The sequence below is a fragment of the Megascapheus bottae genome, chromosome 16 (assembly GCF_031878675.1).
Source record: "Megascapheus bottae isolate mThoBot1 chromosome 16, mThoBot2.hap1, whole genome shotgun sequence".
In the NCBI taxonomy this organism is placed as follows: Eukaryota; Metazoa; Chordata; class Mammalia; order Rodentia; family Geomyidae; genus Megascapheus; species Megascapheus bottae.
Genome location: NC_143524.1, coordinates 15,401,732 through 15,421,709, shown reverse-complemented (window position 1 = coordinate 15,421,709; position 19,978 = coordinate 15,401,732). Strand labels below are relative to the sequence as shown.

The window sequence follows — 19,978 nt, the reverse complement described above, 5'->3', positions numbered from 1 at the left end:
GAGATGTGAAGACAAAGCAAGTAGGTTTGAGAGATTGATAGGGAGTGCTTATTGGCATGTTCAGGAAGGATTTTGTAAGAAGATGATTTTTTAGTACTTGTGTAAATGGAGTAAAAGAGTAAATGCTGTGGTGATGTGGGGAAATAGCATCAGAAGAAAACAAAACTTTAAATACCAACATTCTGAGAGGGGAGACTGTCCAGTCTACTCAGGGCTAATCCTGCTGAATACAGCAAATAGGTGCTCTAGGAGATGATGACAGAAATCAAGCCAGGGCCAGGGTTTTCTTTCAAGCATGACAAGCATTGATAACAGGAGACCAGCAAGACCTGATGGATGTTTCAGGAGGATGGCTGTGAGTGTTACATAGAGAAGGGACCTAACAGAAAGAAGGCAGCGAGAACAGGTAAGGAGGCTACTGATGCTGGTAAAGTACTTGGAACTGTGTCTGCCTCAACCATTATCCAATAAATAGTATCTTTTCAAAATATCTTCCTGAGGGCAAAGCAACAAGAAAAACTTGCATCATACTTTAATTTCTTGGCACTAGGGCTGAACCCAGGGCCAAAGTAAACACTGTCCTCATCCAATTTGGTATCTCACAAGCAGCATTTGTTCCTATGTAAGGTAGTTCTAAAACATATCCAGCATTCATTTCTCTGGCTCACTTTTTCAGGCAAGGTAGTTCTAAACCTGAGGCATTTGGAGGGGGGAGGGGGAAGGAGATAGTTCTCTGCATTAAAATATTGAATTAAAATAAATCAAGAAAAGATTTGATGATTAAATCTGTTGTTTCTCACCAAATTTTTCAACATGAAACAATTTCATAGCCCAATGCCTGGAATACATAGAAAATATTCAACAAATACCCATATTAAGTAAATAAATATATACATACGTACATACATACATACATACATACATACATAGTCCCAGAATAAACTACACAATACAGAAAGAAGGCTAAAGCATTTGGTCTCTGGGGATGTTTGTCTTATGAGTTGTGGAAGTACAAAACTTCATTTGTTTTTTCTGGAATATAGGAAAATGAAATGAAACCAGTAGGTGTAAGACCAACACTTGACCTTACATCTTTAAAATTAATTTTACCCATTCTTAGATGAAAAGAATTGTCTGATTTAAAGGGATAGCACCTAGACTACACTAGGTTGTCAGTCAGTATTTGCCAAATATTTGGGAATCATGTGAATGAAACTTTATTTCAAAGGATGCTAGCGACATTTTCATCAAGTTCTGGTCAATTTATTTTCTTTCTATTTCCTTACATATGGAAAAGCCAGTGACTTCTGCTTACCTCAAAACTATTTTAACAGCATTATGGACAAATGGAGTAAGGTTCTGTTTATATTCCGGTCAAATCTTCCTTGTTCATAGGAATCAATTTCGTAAAAACTAATCTTGACTGTATCAGCAAACCTAGAGATTCAATTGTACCTGGTTGAAAAGTCTCCTGGAGCTATGCCTGTTACCACCCCAATCTAGTCAATCCAGCTGTTTATTTCATCACAGAGGAAGGAACAAAGATTGATGAGAGTCTCACTCTGCTACATAAAGTGACAGACAGAAAGGCAAAAGGTCTAAATTCTCCTGTCTCTGAGAACCTTATCCTTCTCAACTTCCTCATTACAACCAGTAATCAGAGTGTGCCCAGACTGGCCAACAGTAATACACTTCAAATTCACATATTCTACCTGGACCTGGCCCTTGACCTCACAGCTCTGCCTTCCATTGGCACTTACCTGAAGCCATGAGCAGGGGTCTCTCTCTCTGGCCTCCATTTAGTGGTAAGTATAAAAAACTCTGACTTTTATCCTGGATCATTTTCATCTTTCATCTTAATTATCACCACCAAATGTACTAAAACCATTATCTTTACAATGATGAACATCCAATTAGCATTTCCCATATAAATTTTATATTATAAAAGAGGTTATAATGGAGAATGCAAATGCTAATAGCTTTTTTTTCCTGATCTGAGAAATAGAGATACTTAACAAAATGAAATTAAATCTGAATCATTTTCAACGAAGTCAAAAACTTTAATTACTTTGATGGGAAAAGAGGAGAGACAAAGTAAAAATTTTAAATGGTCACAATTTAAAATAGTTTCTCTTTCCATTACATTACTCAAGCTACCCCTCCAAATAGCTAAATGTTTGTCTTGTTATGCTCAATGGGTTTTAAACTGTTGTGAATATTGTTAAATGTGATTTTTTTCATTAGTAGCACTATTTAGCAAGTGGGGAAAACTTATTGCAAATAAACATTGTTTGCCCAATGACATTTTAATTGGTTCCCTTCTACCATAGTTCTTCACAAAGAAACAGATCATGTAGGCAGCACAATCTCTTAAACATCAAAACATGTTCAACACATTGCACTGAAAAGAAGTGTGAGATGCTGTGAGGATCCAGATGTAAGATGCTGGCACTATCCAGGCAGGTTAAGGCAACCCAGTGTTCAGCAATGTGATAATAGCGAACTGTCACGTTCTGAAATCCTACACACACCTCCATTTTAGGTCTGGTTTCATGACTTCCCACTTCTGTCAATTTCTGTGAAGTGAGATAAACTTCAGAGAGCCGTTATGACATATACAAATCATCTAGAAAAATCACTCAGAAAATAACCTCAATTCTGGCTTTAGGAATTATTTGTTTGTTCAGTGAATATGCCTTGAGCTGTTAATATGTGCTGGACAGGAGTCTAGACACTTGAGAAACACTAAAAAAGGAAATGGAAACTTTCTAAAGATCTCCGGAGTCTAGGTGAATCACTCAAATGATTTAACATACATCTGTCAAGTTCATGGCCCTGAGTTCAAACCCTAGCACAACTAAAAATAATTCCTAGAGAGAACTAAACATGGTAGTTGATTCTAATCCCAGGTACTCCAGAGGTGGAGATAGAAGGATAACAATCTGAAGCCATCCAGCAAAAAGCATGAGACACTACTTATAAAACCAACTTATAAAACTAAAACCTGATCCCAGCTTGTCGCCATGCACAAACATTAACTAAAAATGGATCAAAGCCCTGAAACTGCTGCAGGATAGAGTAGGAGAGACACTGGAACTCATAGGCTCAGGCAAAAACTTCCCAGGGTCACAACAGATTGGAGAGAGACTTGACAAATCGGACTAGCTAAAAATTAAAAAAAAAAAAAGGTTCTGCACAAAGGCGCAGCTACTAAAGTAGAAAGACAGCCAACCAACGTGGAAAAATAGTTACCAATAATACATCAGACAAATGCTTAATATCCAATATCTACAGGGAACTCAAGAAACTAATTCCCCCCCAAACCCAACGAACTAATCACTAAAGGGCGAGGGAATTTAAGAGAGACTTATCAAAAGAAGAGGTTAAAATGGCAAAAAAAAATATGAGAAAATGCTAATCATCCATGGTCATAAGGAAATGCAAATAAAAACAACCCTAAGATACCACCTTACCCCAATTAGAATGGCCAAGATTCTGAACTCAGACAACAAATGCTGGCTAGGATGTGGAGAGAAAGGAACCCTACTGCACTGCTGGTGGGAATGTAGACTAGTACAGCTACTCTGGAAGGCAGTTTGGGGGTTTATGAAAAAAATTAAAAACAGACCTTCCCTATGATCCAGCCATACCATTCCTGGGCATCTACCCTGAGCATCATAACCCAGGGTATGATAAGGACATCTGCGCAGCCATGTTCATCTCTACACTATTCACAATAGCCAAACGATGCCCACTACAGATGAATGGATACAAAAAAATGGGATGCATATATCCAATGGAATTCTACATAGCCAACAGACAAGATAAAATAATGGCTTTTGCTGGGAAGTGGATGAAACTAAAGCAAATCATGTTGAGTGAGATAAGTCAAGACCAAAGCAACAAAAGGTGCAGGGTCTCCTTGATATGTGGATATTAGATCCAAACAGTGCAAGAGTGATGACTCAATATTCAGGTATGGACAAGGTTATGAACATGGTCTTGGAGATATAAAAATAACTACATAGATTTAAAAATCTATGATGGCATATAAACTTTATAAACATAATGTTATACTAGATAGATTGATATGTATCTATGACATACAAACTCTCAGCTTAATTTTAATTGTGTTCTAAAATCTATGTGCATATAGAGATTCCCTTCTTGATTACTTGTTAAACATTATATTTTAAATATGATGTAAAAAATCAGTGTTAATAAAATCTTTCAAAAATAAGTCTTGGGACATCATTAAAGTGAAAGTGTTAACCTAGCAAGGATGTTGGCCTGAATTCAATCCCCAGTAACACACATACAGAGAGAGAGAGAGAGAGAGAGAGAGAGAGAGAGAGAGAGAGAGAGAGAGAGAGAGAGAGAGAGAGAGAGAGAGAGAGAGAGGGAGAACCTTGAGAGATAAGCAATAAGTAAATAGGAAAAATAATGAAGTAGGTAGTTATTTCAGAAAGGAAAAAGAAATCCAGGTAAGGATGGTTGGGAAAAAAGTAGTAAGAATGGTTTACAATTTTAGGTGGTTGCAATTTTAAATAAACCCCCTTTCCTTAAAAAAGTAGCCTGCCTCAGGTATTTTATTGCAGTGGCCAAAAAAGAAGAATACAACAACGAACTGAAACAACATGACAGGTTTCAGAAAACTTGGAAGTAATTTAATGATTCAAGTGTGTGAAATGAAATGATGGAGTTGATATAAAATGAACACAAAATGGCCCATTTATTGTCAATGGAGAAACAATTAGCAAAATCAGAAATAGTACAGATCAAATGACACACTAAATGAAAACTATGGCTATTCAAAAGTCACTATAACCAAATGGAGCATGCAGATGCTACAGAAGCTCAAGGTTCACAACTTTGTAGTCATCTAAACATAAAAGAAGAAAAACAGGCTTCTGGCTTGCTCACACTATGAACTTTAAAGTTCAATTCCTGTCTTATTTCCTTTCGAGAAATGACTGGTAAAAAGTTACATGATGTTTTTTTCTTTTCTTCCAGATTATACATGCGTGATAAAGAATTGAGATATTGTCTGACCTATAAATACAAAGCAAAAGTTTGTCATTGAGTGGATTTCAATTAAAAAAAAAAAACCCTGAGTAGTTCTTGTTAAAATCAGTGGATTGACCATTTGCCCAAACATATTGTCCCTCCTACAACTCTCAAAACAATAATAAAGTAAGTGGCACTGTGGCACAAGGGGCATGGCAGTACCTTTGGGCTGAAGTGCTCAGGCCCAGAGTTCAAGCTCCATGATCAATAAAAAAAAATATAGCAACGAAATAAAAGGGAGCTGGGAGTGTGAACTAGTGGTAGAGTGTTCACCTAGTATGCACGAAGCCCTGAGTTCCATTCCTCAGTGCCATTTACACAGAAAAGGCCAGAAGTGGTGCTGTGGCTCCAGTAGTAGAACGCTAGCCTTGAGAAAGCTCAAGAACAGTGCCCAGGCCCTGAATTCACGCCCCAGGACTGGCAAAAAGAAATTTTTTAAATATACATGGAGGTTCACAGTGATTAAAAAGTCCGAAAAGGGACTGTAGTAGTGCACATCAAACTTCAATGAGTTTCTAGAATCAGAAAGAGTAGAGCACAGCAGAGGGAAGGACAGGAGCAATCATGGCTTATGCAGATGCAGAAGGATAAGTGGGTGGTTTTAGAGTTAATTTTTCACTAAATCTAAAAAAGCTCAAGGTTTAGAATCACCAGATATAGCTAGCAGAGAATCAAGCATCTGAAAACAAGAGGGCTAGGTTAATGTCCGTGCCTGTGTGTGTGTGTGTGCATGTGTGTGTGTGTGTGTGTGTGTGTGTGTGTGTGTGTGTGTGTGTGTGTGTTGCTTTTGTTTTATTTGGTGTCTTGTTTGTTTTTTTTCCTTCATCGTTTTTTTTAGATTTCTGTACCTTTTATCTTATATGCAAGTTTATCTATGTCGGGGAGAGTAAGAGGTAGCACAGAAATGGTGAAACAATGGTGGACAAATATAGCAATGACACTCACTAGACACTATGTCAAAAATAAACCATACAACTTCAGTGAGTGGAGATCGGGGAAATGCAAAAGAAGGAGTGAGACTGTTCAAAAAGAAATGCTCTCATTAGTTGACATAATATATATATATATATGCATCACCTCTGCATATCACCTTTACAGTAACAATAACAGAAACAACCAAAAATCATCATCATCATCATCATCACCATCACAGTCAGCATTTCAAATACTCAATCTTTACACACACACACACACACACACACACACACACACACAAGTAAAGAGAGGGAGAGAGAAAGAGAGAGGGAGAGATAGCAAATCAACATAAAGTTTACCATTGCAACAAAAATTAAAAAATCTTATAATAAATGAAAAAAATATCACCAAAATGAAAAAGATACAGAGTAAATGAAATAAAACATATATAAAACCCTTTACATTTAGGCACACACAGTGGTTCACACCTATAATCCTAGCTACTCAGGAGGTTGAGATCTGAGGATCGAGGTTCAAAGACAGCCTGGGCACTAAAGACTGTGAGACTCTTAACCACTAGAAAACCAGAAGTAGTGCTGTGGTTGAAGGAGTAGGGCAGTAGCCTTGAGTTGAGAACTCAGGGACAGTGGCCAGGCCCAGAGTTCAAGTCCTACAACCGACTAAAAAAAGAGGAAAAAAGAAAAGAAATAACCTTTACATTTGTACACACTCATTCACTCATCATGTTTGTGGTGGGTGTCTATATTTAAAATTAAACAGTAACATTATTTGAAATATTTTGTTTCTTCAGTATCTCAGTGCTACATAAACATTATCAATAGCTTCTATTGTTTTATTTATAGATTGCCTCATCTTTTTGTGGGGGAGGGGAATCGGTCATGGGACTTGAAATCTAGGCCTAGGCACTGTCCCTGCACTCTTCAGATCAAAGCTATAGCCCTACCCCTTGAGCCATAGTACCACTTCTGGTTTTCTAATGATTAATTGGATATAAGACTCTCACTGAATTTAGTGCCCATGCTGGCTTTGAACCTCAATCCTCAGATCTCAGTCTTTTGAGTAGTTAGGATTACAGGCGTGAGCTGCACTGTGTCCAGCTATAGATTTCCCATCTTATCTACTATTTGTGGTTTCTCCAGTTATCTGGTTAGGAAGACAGTAGACAATATCCTTCCCGTTTTTGCAAGGTTAAGACATTGTCAGCACCACATCATTTCTCATTGGCCCATTTCATCATAGTAGGTTAATTCATCCTGCATTTCCTTGTCCTCTTTTCTCTTCACTCCGATGCTGTCACCCTCTCACACAAATTCTAAGTACCCTTTTTAGCTTGTTTTACTGAAAATCACAAAACATAGTTTAAGGTTTTAAGTCATGATAATACACATCATGACTTCTCCTAATGGGGAAACATGAAATAAATGAGTTTTTTTAAAGATTACTTAGTAAAATAAATGGAAATCATTGAGCCATTAATTTGTATTAGTTTCTTTTTTTATTCTAATGTATAGAGGTGTTACAGATATATTTGCCAGAAAGTAGCGTTAGTTCTCACACATTGATACCCCTTCTCATGGTTTTGTCCCCATTTCCTTCCCCCCATCCCCTCCCAATCATCTTGTTTTCCTCCTTCCCTTTCCTATTTCAAATAAACATATATACATTATGCCAGGTAACAAAGTCAGATATTGTAACAATATGAGCTTAACCAAAGGACAAAAAAAGAGAAGAGAAATAGCATAGTACATTCAGAACAACAATCACATAAGATAAAGCTCTTGTTTCCACATCCTGGAGATCCTTTCATTTATCTTCATCCTATATGGCCTTATGTATCTAGGTTCTGCGCTATTGTAATCCTCTGATAATTTGTATTAATTTCTAATAATAGAGGATTGATTTCAGAGTGAGAGAAAGACAGAGAGACAAGAGATTGAGACAGACAGGAAGCAGGAAACTTCATTGTAAGAAAAAAGTTTCTATGTACATAGTTATCTATCACTGTGCATAGTGTGTAATTCTGCTATTTTAAGAAGCAATAAAATTGCTAATATGAATCCTTCATGTACACATATCATTTAATCTTTACAGACGATCTCTACATTATACTTAAAACTCCTTTCAAATACAGTAACACTTCTTCAAGATTAATGCCTTGCATGATGCATCCCTCTTTACCAGAAAGGAAAATTAAAATTCAATTAATAATATTGAATATTTGATTAGTCAAATCTAAGGTGTAGTGTCAAGATTTTTAGCTACATGATTCTTTTTATTAAATTCTCTTTTACAGGGGCATTTGGCCTAGTGGTAGAGTGATGTCTAGCACGCACAAAGACCCAGGTTCGATTCCTTGGTACCACATGTATAGAAAAAGCCAGAAATGGTGCTGCGGCTCAAGTGACAGAATGCTAGACTTGAGGAAAAAGCCCAAGGACAGTGCTCAGGCCCAGAGTTCAAGCCCCAGGACTGGCAAAAAAATAAATAAAAAATAAAAAATAAATTCTCTTTTACGATATTCTAGCTCCACATTTTGCTTGTTAGTTTATCATCAATGTGTTTCCCAGCCTCCACAAATAGAATCAAAGCTCTAGCCTTGACTGTGGACATCTGTCTCATAAAATCCATGTAAACAAATGAACAACACATTTACCTTTCAAGGCCACACATTCTCTCACTGACATTACTTTTCTAGAGATTTCCTATAACATTAAAACAAAAAAGAAATCAATTGGAAGAAATAGGATTTGATGATCTGTGATCTGTGATATGCTTTGTGTCGCATCAATGACTTTAGAACAGTCTAAAAATTTTACCCAATTTTAAAACAAAAGCAAACTAAATCCTAAATTCAAAATTAAGTGATGCAAATAAACCTGATTATATATATATAGTTATCTAATTACCAAATTAAAATCATTTCAAGTGATTTTAAACCATAACTTGAATGCTTATTGCCAAAACAATATCCGCAACGCACTGAAAAAGTCTTGAATGATTTTGAACATCACATTCTTGGTACCGGTTGGTGTTGGCCCTGCTATTCTGAGATGGATCTGTGCAGAATGTAGAATGAAGAAAACTAGTTATTACATCTGTGCTGCTAAGCACCAGGATTTTCATCATGGATAAAAAATGTACAGATTAATATTGATAAGATTAAATATGTCTATGAAATGCTTTTCTCTGAAAATTAAAAAAAAATGTATTTTAGGCCTCTCTAAATGCCTAGAAGCACTAATACAGTCAAAGACAATGTACATTGTGTTCTCCAGATCCTCAGGGTTCTATCAAGAACCAAGAATCTTTGGGGGAAGGGGATGGGTTCAAACCTACAGCATAAAATTTGCATCTTTTCATTGGATTTTGTCAGAATATAAAAGGATGTTGGGCAAAAACGCTAAGGAGCTCGATTTAATGGGCTTTCACTGGCTGACAACAGGACTACTGAGCATCAACCAAGAGGATAATAGTCATCATTTTAATCATATAATACACATTTCAATGCGTGTGTTTATAACTTGTAAAAATGCAAGGGTCAATTCCATTACTTTGGAGACTGACCTTTTAAAAAAAACTGGGAGGAAAATCAAGTAGCTGCATTATCTGAAAGTCAAGGGAAGCTCTGAAGAAGAGACAAGAGCAAAGATGTAGGGATGGTATGATGAGCTGGACATCAGTGACTCAGACTTGTGATGTTAGCTACTTGGTAGGCTAAGACCAAGAAAAGACTTCAGTACAAAGGACAGCTGGACAGACAAGTTCACGAGATCCCCCTCTCAATCAATAGCTTGATTAAGTGGCACATGACCGTTATCCTAGTGGCACTGTTAATGGTGTGTCAATATTTCAGGCTAACCCAGGCAGAAAAGTCTTAGAGATTCCATCACAAGGGAAGTTGTTGGGTGTGATAGCACACATCTCTTAATCCAACTAAAAAAAAAGCACAGATAGGAAGCTGCATTCTAGGCATAGCCCTTGGATAATTATTATTATTATTATTATTATTATTATTATTATTTAATTAAAAAACAGATGAGGGTTGGAGGCATGGCTTGGTGGTGGTAGAGCACCTGCCTAGCAAAGCCTGAGTTTACACCCAAGTATTGCACCACCAGCAATTAAAAAATAATCCATGACTGAATTAAACTAGAGCTTCTGTATGGCAAAGAACATAGCTAGCAAGTTAAATAGGAAGCCCACAGAGTGCGAGATCTTCAATAGTGATACAATAAACAAGGGCCTCATATTTAAAATACATCTACAGTACAAAAAAAATTGAATCTCTCAAAAATAAATCCTCAAAAGAACAACCATCCCATTGAAAGGTGAGCTAAAGACTTAAAGAGAGACTCTCTTTAAGAGGAAGTAAGAGGGGCCAGGAGTTTGGCCTAGTGGTTAAAGTGCTTGCCTAGCATGCACAGAGACCCGGGTTCGATTCCTTGATACCACATATATAGAAAAAAGCCGGAAGTGGTGCTGAGGCTCAAGTAGTAGAGCTCTAGCCTTGAGAAAGTCCAAGGACAGTGCTCAGGCCCTGAGCTCAAGCCCAGGACTGGCAAAAAAAAAAAAAAGAGGAAGTAAGAATGGCCAATAGACACATAAAGAAATGCCCAACATCTCTGGACATACAAGAAATGCAAATCAAGACAACTTTGAGATTCTGCATCACTACAGTTAGAATGGCCATTATCAAAAAATCTGATAACAACAGGTAATTGTGGGGATATGGCCAGAAAGGAACTCATTCAACCACTCTGGAAAGCAGTATGGCAATTCCTCAAAAGACTCAAAAATCTCTCCTGTGACCAGGCAATCCCACTCCTTGGCATTTACTCAAATGTCCAGAAATGAGAACATACTAAAGGTACTACCACAACAATGTTCATTGCAGCACTATTCACCGTAGCTAAAATCCAGAGCAAACCCAGATGCCCCTCAGTAGATAAATGGATCAAGATGTGGTATTTATACACAATGGAATTCTATGCTGCCACTAGAAAGAATGACATTGTCTCATTCATAAGGAAATGGAAAGACTTGAAAAAAATAATATTGAGTGAAGTAAGCCAGACTCCATAGTTTCCCTCACTTGTAATAATTAGTACACATCTAGGATTCTCCTACAAAGGATCACAATAGCTCAAAAACCATGTACATATGGCCATATAGGATGAGACTAAATGAAATAAACTCTGGGATATGGAAATAAGAGGTTTATCTTTCTGATTATTGTTCTTAATGTACTATGTGAAGTTATTTTTATGCTTTTTCCACTTATGGTTAATCTCATGTGGTTATTGCATCTGACTTTGTTACCTGGTGTACTATATATCTGTATTTGTTTATTTGAAATAGGGAAGGGAAGGGGAAAATAAGATGATTGGGAAGGAGTGGGGGGGAGAAAAGGGGGGACAAAAGTATGAGAAGGAATATCAAGTTTCAAGAAGTAATGTACTTTTTAAGCCATAACAAACAAAGTTTAAGAACCAGTAAAAGTAATAACACTACCTAGTGTGAAGTGGTCCTCTCAGCATTTCCTGTGTTCCACCATTGAAAGTTCTGCATCCCAGGAAGCCTCCCTGAACCCACAAACCAGGGTACGTTGTCATAGTTCCTCTGGAAATACTCTCCAAGACCAGAAGCTCACATATGAATCATAGGTAGGTTAGAGCAAAAGCAACCTAGCACTTGTTAGCAGGCCTTTCTTCACTGTCAAGAGTCTCATGTGTTCTAAGTAATCATTGGCACATAGGATAGTGTCTTTGACTCATAATAACAATAGCTTCTAATTACAGAAAGCCCTATCTTCTGCTATGTAACATATAATACCTTAGAAGTAAGTCTTTTTAATCAAATACTTTAGCCAGTACTATTTTTCTTTCCATTCCTATAAGGGAAATACGAACTTCCCCTGTGTTAATTTACTTTCCCTAGATGTCCCGGGTCCAAAGTAGCGGAGCCTGAATTAAAATTCTTTCCTCTCCATCATTATCTCTGACTGTCACTTGCTTACTGTCAACCAAACAGCCTTTCTAGTCATCGCTAATCAAGAATTAAACATAGAATCTTAAAATACTTGCTTTTTCCCCAAGTCCACGAAATACTTTGGCTAGAATCAAATATAGACTGTAACCCCAATAACCCCTAGAATCTAAGCTACCAAATCTTAGTTTAGACTCAGCAATACTAATTTAGCTTTGTCTTCGAAAAAAAATGGAAGTATGGGCCTTTACAGATGGATATTTATCTTAAAAGACCCAAAGATTATGTGAGCCAAAGTTTTGCTAGTAACACAGATAAACATCCACAGAACTTCAAACTTTTCAACAAGGGAAAAACCTGACGAGTAAAAATCAAAAGCAAAGTAATAGACCTTCTACACTCATACAATAAGGTATCTTTGTAATGACTGGCAGGTCTCCCCAATTTCTGAAGCAGAAAGTTGAACAATGAGACCTCTTTCATGCTCCTAACTGACTGGCAACAATCCAATTTATAAAATGCAACATTTATAGAATCAATAAGATTTTCCCATCACAAAAGAAAAGAATATCTGCAGTAAGGAAAATCAAACTCTGAGCCCTAGGGCTCAGCGACTACAACTGGAGCTATAGCTGTAAATATATCCACAAAGAACAGAACTAGGATACGTTGCAATCCTTTTGAATAACTACATAGAGATAATAATAATATATATGATTAGAATAAACTAAAAATAATATTTATTTATATAAATGAATAAGAAATTATGAGAAGCATGTAATTCATAGTGACACAGGTAAGCCTAATAGGTGTTTAAAATAAATGAAAATTCATTCACCACAGAGTCTGTGTAGTATAGTGTTTACATTTTGGGAGTCAGTGCCAAGATTATATCCTAGCCCTTGTTGTTAATTGCCATTTTTATCCTTGCTAGCATTTAGCAAGGATATTAGTTACTGTACACCTAGCCCTGTAAGTACCTTAGTCTTCTGTTCTCATAAAGGTCACACAGGGGTCTACATAAGTTTTAAACCCCATCTCCATGTCTACCCCATCTACCTTCCAGATGATAGAACCATGTTTACGATCTCCACACGCCTGGATATCATATCATCACCTGTATTTATTGCTGCAATCTTCATAGTAGACAAATTGTGGAAACAGCCCAAATGCACTACAACAGATCAGTGATTCCAAAAAGATGCCGAACCTATATACAATGGAATGTTTACACAGCTGTTAGAAAAAATAATAATATGTCACTGGCAGGTAAATGTTTCTACCCAGAATAAATTATGTTAAATGATGTAAGCCAAGCTCAGAGAGACAAAAATTACATGTTTTCTCTCCTACTCAGATGCTAGATCTAAAATATACTGGGACATGATTAATCAAATACGAATCTAGGTACCCGTGGACAGTGAGACCAAAGGAAGATACTCTTGTGGGAGTGACACAAAGGCACAATGCCCACGTGCCTCTGATCATACAAAATAACACTTATCAATATCAACTCCAGGAAATGTAACTTTTTTTTCGTTTTTCCCCCGTCATGCTCATTTATTTATCAGTCTTTGAGGGATGCAGGGGGGACACGGAAATGGAGGGGCAAAGAGTAAACAAATGCAGCAGTACTACTCACTGAATGCTGGGTTGAAAATAAACTATACAACTTGTGGGTGGAGATGGGAGGGGGAAACTGGGAAAGAGGAAGGGGAGGGTGACGTTGTCCAAAAAGAAATTGCAATAGGAATGGATGTAGCTTTCTGGCACCATTACCAGCTCTGCCAACCATCCTACTTGGTAAAATAGATCCTACTTGGTGTTTAAAGTGCCTGTAGCAGAAGCACACCAAGGGCAAGGTCATCGCATGTTGAAGAAGAATGCCAAGCCCACTGAGTATCTTGTGATCATGGTGAATGAAAACAATGTGATACCCCACACACACACGCACCTGAATTTGCTCCTCTATGAAAGGAAGCAGTTGAATATATTTCCTGAGTAGTTTACCAGCTCTAAAGAAACTTTAATATCGTATGCCAGAACTTTGCATTTTCTACCTTGCTAAACTGCTGGGTGCTATTCATCCTGTTTTCTAATGTGGTTGCCAAACTGCTAAACCCACCCTCATAATAAATTAGGAGACAGTTTTAAATGTACTGTGTCTTCATTCAATAGCTGTGAGCTATTTGTTATCAATAATGGTTAAAATGTCAAAATCTTCTAAGCCTTTTTTTCCTGAACTTGAACATGATTATAACTATTAAAATATTATCACTCTTACTGCTAAGTCTTCTGGCATATTTTGCTGAGTAGCAGAACAGTGGAATTATGACCTTTCCAGGGGAAATTTTTCACATGGGGGTCATTCAATGTAGTTGTCATGCCAGAAAATTAGGTTGAGAGTTACTGATCTGTTGGGTCAGCAGCTTTGAAGAAAAAGTGAAAGAACTGTTTATCCTGAGCCAGAATATCAAGATTATATATATGATATATATACATACATATATGTATGTATATATATATATCAGTGGTGGCCTATTACATTACAATGAGGTCCCTGTAATGCATTAATTATAATGATGATGATGCAATAATTCAGTTAACTACCTAGAGAGTCTATGCATTCTCTGCTTCAAATATTATTCATAGTCTCCTTCCTTTTGTAGCCATTACACCCCTGTGTTTCTTCTCCAACTATAAAGAGTTATTGTGTTCCTACCTCATATAACTGGAATGAACTAAAATCTCCTTCTGCTTTTTTTGTTCTAAAACCAATGATAATTTTTTTCAGTTCCCACAAAAATTTTCAGTGATGAAATAAATATTTCTAATCACTAAATAATTTGTATATATTGAGAATATCATTTGCCTGTCCCTAGACTAGATATTTACAAGACTTAAAAGGAAGAATTAAATGACTAACTTGCCTTTAGGGAATTTATAATCTTTTTTCCTTAAATGCAATCTATTCATTGATGGCAAACTATGCGCCATGGGACAACAATAGTGAAATACAATGATTAAATCTTCCACTTCTAGAGTCACGTAGCCTGTAGATAAATTCTGGCTCTTGTTCGGGACAGCTTTGTTCCTGAGAAGTAGGGAAAGAAGGATGGTTGATGCTGTTACTGCCAGGAATTATAAAACTGAGGTGGTTGATTGTGAGAGCGGCCGAGGTTAGAGTGCATGTTTTGTTAAGGAGAGAGGTTGTTAGACATGTAGTCACTGTATTCCCAGGTTCCACAGAATTCATTTCCACTGTGAGATCAACGAAGTCCTTGGGCTAGAGATATGGCTAAAGTGGTAGAGCACCTGCCTAGCAAGTGTGAAACCCTGAATCCAAACCCCAGTGCTACCGAAAAATAAAACTAAGTCATTGTGAAGAAGGTAGCATTCCTAACTTCACCCAGATGGATGAATAAATCGAAGGCCAGAAAAGGGGTATTGCAAGACAAAGGAAAAACTCCAGGAATAAAAGCAAAGAAATAGGAATGCAAAACATGTGTCCTTGAAACCCAAGCAGTTCAATATAACTAAAAGAGACAGGAAATAAAGTTAGAAAGAAAGATGCAGGTCAGATTGTGGAGAATTTTGAGCACTGAATAAACTGGGGAATTAACATTTTAATTAGCATGGACATTCACAAGGAGCCTAACAGCTTTCCTGAAGGGAAGAGAATCTTTGTAAGGAAGACATAGGTCCCAAAACAGAGTGATAGTTTAATAAATTTCTATTACTATTATCACAGAAAAATCAATAGCTCTATGGTGTATGCCACGCTGGAACCATGCCTGCTACCTGTCAACCATAGAGAAATGGCTTCTGGCAACTAGAAACATAAGCTGAGGGAAAATGTGTTTATTGATGCTTAGTTTAATTTATTACTGCTTCAAGGGCTTTGCAAAAAGAGAAGGCAAGCTTAAAGGAAAATGGCAGCAGGATGGGGAGGTTTGGGTAACATGGCTCAGATCATTTTAGGAAGTATAGAAATGTTTTGTTCTCTTCAAGCTATGAAAGCACAATATAAGGTTACAACTGAAGCAAGCCCTTCAAAGATTTAGAAATTGAAAATGATTCATGAAATCAACCCTGAAGTCACCAAATCAGAATTTCCCATGGGCAGTTACCCACTTTTTCATATTGCAGCTAATCAAATACAAGTGCTTATAGAGTGAAAAATAAAGAATTTTAAGATTTCTGTTATACAATTTTCGCTTTACCTTCTGATGTCACTAACTGAGGTTCTTTTAGTGGCAAGCAAAAACTAAACTCAAGCTAACTTGAATAAAAACATGAACCCACATAGACACAGTTCCCAGGAATCCAGAGATAGACAATTCTCCATGCTCAAATAACATCAGGCTTTACCTTGCTACAACTCATCTCTGCTTTCCTCAGAGAGCTGGCTTCCTTTTCAGGAAATACTTCTTTTTTAGGAACTAAAAAATGGCCACAAGATACCAGCTTATATGATTTTTTTTTTGCCAGTCCTGGGCTTGAGCTCAGGGCCTGAGCACTATTCTTGGACTTTCTCAAGGCTAGAGCTCTACCACTTGAGTCTCAGCACCACTTCCAGCTTTTTCCTATGTATGTGGTACCAAAGAATCTAACCTGGGTCTTCGCGCATGGTAGGCAAGCACTGTACCGGTAGGCCAAACTCCCGGCCCCAGCTTATATGATTTTTATAACCCATCATCTTCTCCAGTCCCCCCCAAATAATTAAAATACCGTTGTTCTATTAGTATCAGGTATTGATCTTCATGCTCTGACTAACCATGCTCAAAACCTGTAACCACCTTTTGGATCAATCACTACAGTACGTCAGAAAGAGCCCAGCCTGCCCATCTTTATTATTAAAGGTAATACCAGTTGTGTCATCTCATTCTCCTTTAAATCTAAGATTTAGAATAAAAGGAGTTTATTTCTCGATGAAGCACACATTCAAAATCCATTATTTTAAATTGGCAGAGGGCAACTTGGCTCATATCATCACTTAAAGTCTGAGTGGGTTTTATATTATACATATTGGATGAGCAGGATTTTTGAGCTGGGAAAGCCAAGTGGTTAGGGAGTGATTTCACAGTGACTAATGGGAAATGAGTGACCAAGGCCATGTGTGAAAAAATCATACAACCTCCCCTTGCTCAAAGGAAAGAGAGTAGCTTCAGAATAAAACATTCAAGATTATATAGTCTGATAGCTACTATGTTTACATAGTAGGGGGTCAGAAAGTGACAGTGTTAGTCCACTACTATCTTCATCAAGTATGGTCTGATGTAGAATATGCTCACACTATAACCTGGAATGCTTTTCTTCATTCTCCTGTGACTTTTCATCCCCATTTGTCATTCTCTTGCTCCAAATCACAACTTTCCAAACTATCTGTGTGATAGATAGATGATAGCTAGGGAATGAGAGAGAGAGAGAGAGAGAGAGAGAGAGAGAGAGAGAGAGAGAGAGAGAGAGAGAGAGAGAGAGAGAGGATCCAATATCAATATATAAAATGAATTAATCTCTCACAATAAAGACAATTAAGACTCGTTAGAACATAATGGAAGAGAATAAGCATAAAAATGTGTGGGAGTCTGATCCTAGCCTGTTTTGATATCGAAATGGATGATGCTGTTCTCACAAGTTAGAAATAATGTTCTTTACACCCACATCTTGACATATGGACATGCATGGGTGTGGTACCATGGATGAGAGAGTGAGAAGTTATTGCAATTTTAAAACTTATATAATCCTGTCCAAACCTTGCTATCTGAGTCAAGCTTGGACTAAGAAATTATTAATATCTCTTATTACTCTATTTGTCAAACTCATTCAACTTGTGGTTCTAATGAACTATGATTTCTGACTGGATTGGTAAGAGAAGGAAGGGATTCTCAGTACCTAAAGACTGGTATTTAAACCTGCATTTTTCTGGCCTAGCACAACTGAAGCAGTAATCAATGAATAAAAGGAAGGAAGGACAGAAGGAAGGAAGGGAGGAAGGGAGTGAGGGAAGAAGGAGTAAAGGAGAGATGGGAGGGAAGGGAAAAAGGAGGGAGGGAGGGGGAAAAGGGAAGGAAAGAAAGAAATAAGGGAGGAAGGAAGAGTACTAGACTTCTATGATTCCAGTATAGATTTTTGTAAAGATTTTCATTAGCACCCAGAGTAGAGAAAAAAAATCATAATCCCTTGCTGAGAACCTACCTTCTTGGTCCAACTTTGTTACTGAAAGAAATCATAGGCCATAATATGAAATAATAGAAGAGAAGCACATTTCTCTATGCACTGAAGGGGAAATATTTGTGGAATAATAACGCAAATTATACAAAGGTCTCACCAACTCTAGAATCTGAGTTCTTCTTGATCATCCTCCTATGTTTATTATTTCTGCCACTACTTCGCAAGCAATAAAAATAATAATCATTAAATCTCTTTCTCCCTTCATGGGATCTTAATCTGTATGGGAATTTGGGCCACTCCTTTCAAGAGCTGAGAGCAGAGCTGGAGTTGAGTTCATAGCTCTTCACTCCATGCTTCTTTCAGAGGTAGGCCATGCAGCCTCAGCAAGCCACCTGGAAATTTGCTATGCTTTGCTCCATTAAAACTTGATTGGACACAGTATGATAAGTAACTCAATTAATGGTGAGAATGACATAGGAGAATGTCGCTGGAGTTACAACCAATTATTTCTTCCTTAATACTTTTTTGAATCACAACTGGACCACGCTCAACATGAGCCTTGTCCTTTCACAGAAAAAAAAAAGAAAAAAACTTAAGTCTTGTCCCTGCCTTTTACACTAGCTTCCATTCCCAGGTCCTGTAACTGTCACCAGCTATAAACTTCTTTCTACTTTGAACAGCAGTGCAGCTTCCCCCATGAACGAGCTAACTGAGAACACTAATCAGGCTTTCTGGCAGGATTCTGTGTTGTTGGTATATATTTTTTAATTTTGTTTTTCCCCCCTGTTCCATTGTACTTGTCATTGTTTTCAGCCTCAATTTAGAACTTGCCTGTTTCACTACAGTAGAAAGTTATAGGATGACTAATTTTACCCATAGGCAATTGGCTTGCCAATAAATAACCTTCAAAAAAAATTTTTTTAATTACATGAAGGGCCGGGAGTTTGGCCTAGTGGTAGAGTGCTTGCCTAGCATGCACAAAGACCCAAGTTCTTTTACTCTATACCACATACATAGCAAAAAGCTGGAAGTGGTGCTGAGGAACAAGTGGTAGAGCTCTAGCCTTGAGAGCTCAGGCCCTGAGCTCAAGCCCAGGACTAGCAAAAAAAACCAAATACATTAAAGCCAGGCACCAGTAGCTCACACTTGTAATCCTAGCTACTCAATGGGCTGAGAGCCAAGGATGGAGATTCTAAGCCAGCTTAGGTAGGAATGTCCAGGAAACATGGACATTATCTCCTTATCTCCTATTAACCACCAGAAAAGTGGAAGTGGAGCTGTGGGCACAAAGTGGTAGAGGACTAGCCTTGAACAAAATGAGCTCAGGGACAGCACACAGGTCCACAGCTCAAGCCCTAGGACCAGTAAAAATAATATTATGTACTTTGTTCAGTCCAGAAATATTTCATGATTGGAGGTTTTCATCGGGATACTAGCATTGCCTTTGTTCCAGATGGGTGAGTATGGGATGGACTTCTGTCTTTCAAGGTTAAAAAAAGACTGTGTCATGAGAAAAGAAAAACTAAAGGCACTTGAGAATCTCTACCCCCTACACACACACAGAGAGAGGGGGGGGAGGGAGGGGGAGGGAGGGAGGGAGGGAGAAAGAACTTTCTATCTTGCCTCTAAAGATTGAATTCTGAATTCAGATGTTAGAAGAACAGCTCCATGAATGAGTTCAGTTGGAAGCTAGTTAAAAGAAGTAAATTACTGGGGGAAGAGGTCCTACCTTCAAAGTTTATGCCTGCTACACAGACCCATCTAGCTTCTTCGTCTGTATGTCCCTGTCACCATGTCGTTCTGCCCAAGAGCCATC

General features: G+C 37.6%; 1 long non-coding RNA gene across 1 annotated transcript in view; it reads left to right on the top strand.

Annotated features, from left to right (window-relative positions):
- Positions 1 to 1,588: 1,588 nt before the first annotated feature.
- The window catches only part of LOC150052942 (uncharacterized), a 55,827-nt gene continuing 37,437 nt past the window's right edge, over positions 1,589 to 19,978 (top strand). Inside the window, exons 1-2 of the long non-coding RNA XR_016538135.1 lie at positions 1,589 to 1,805; positions 13,055 to 13,257. This is a non-coding gene — a long non-coding RNA (uncharacterized LOC150052942). The remainder of the gene's footprint in view (positions 1,806 to 13,054; positions 13,258 to 19,978) is intronic.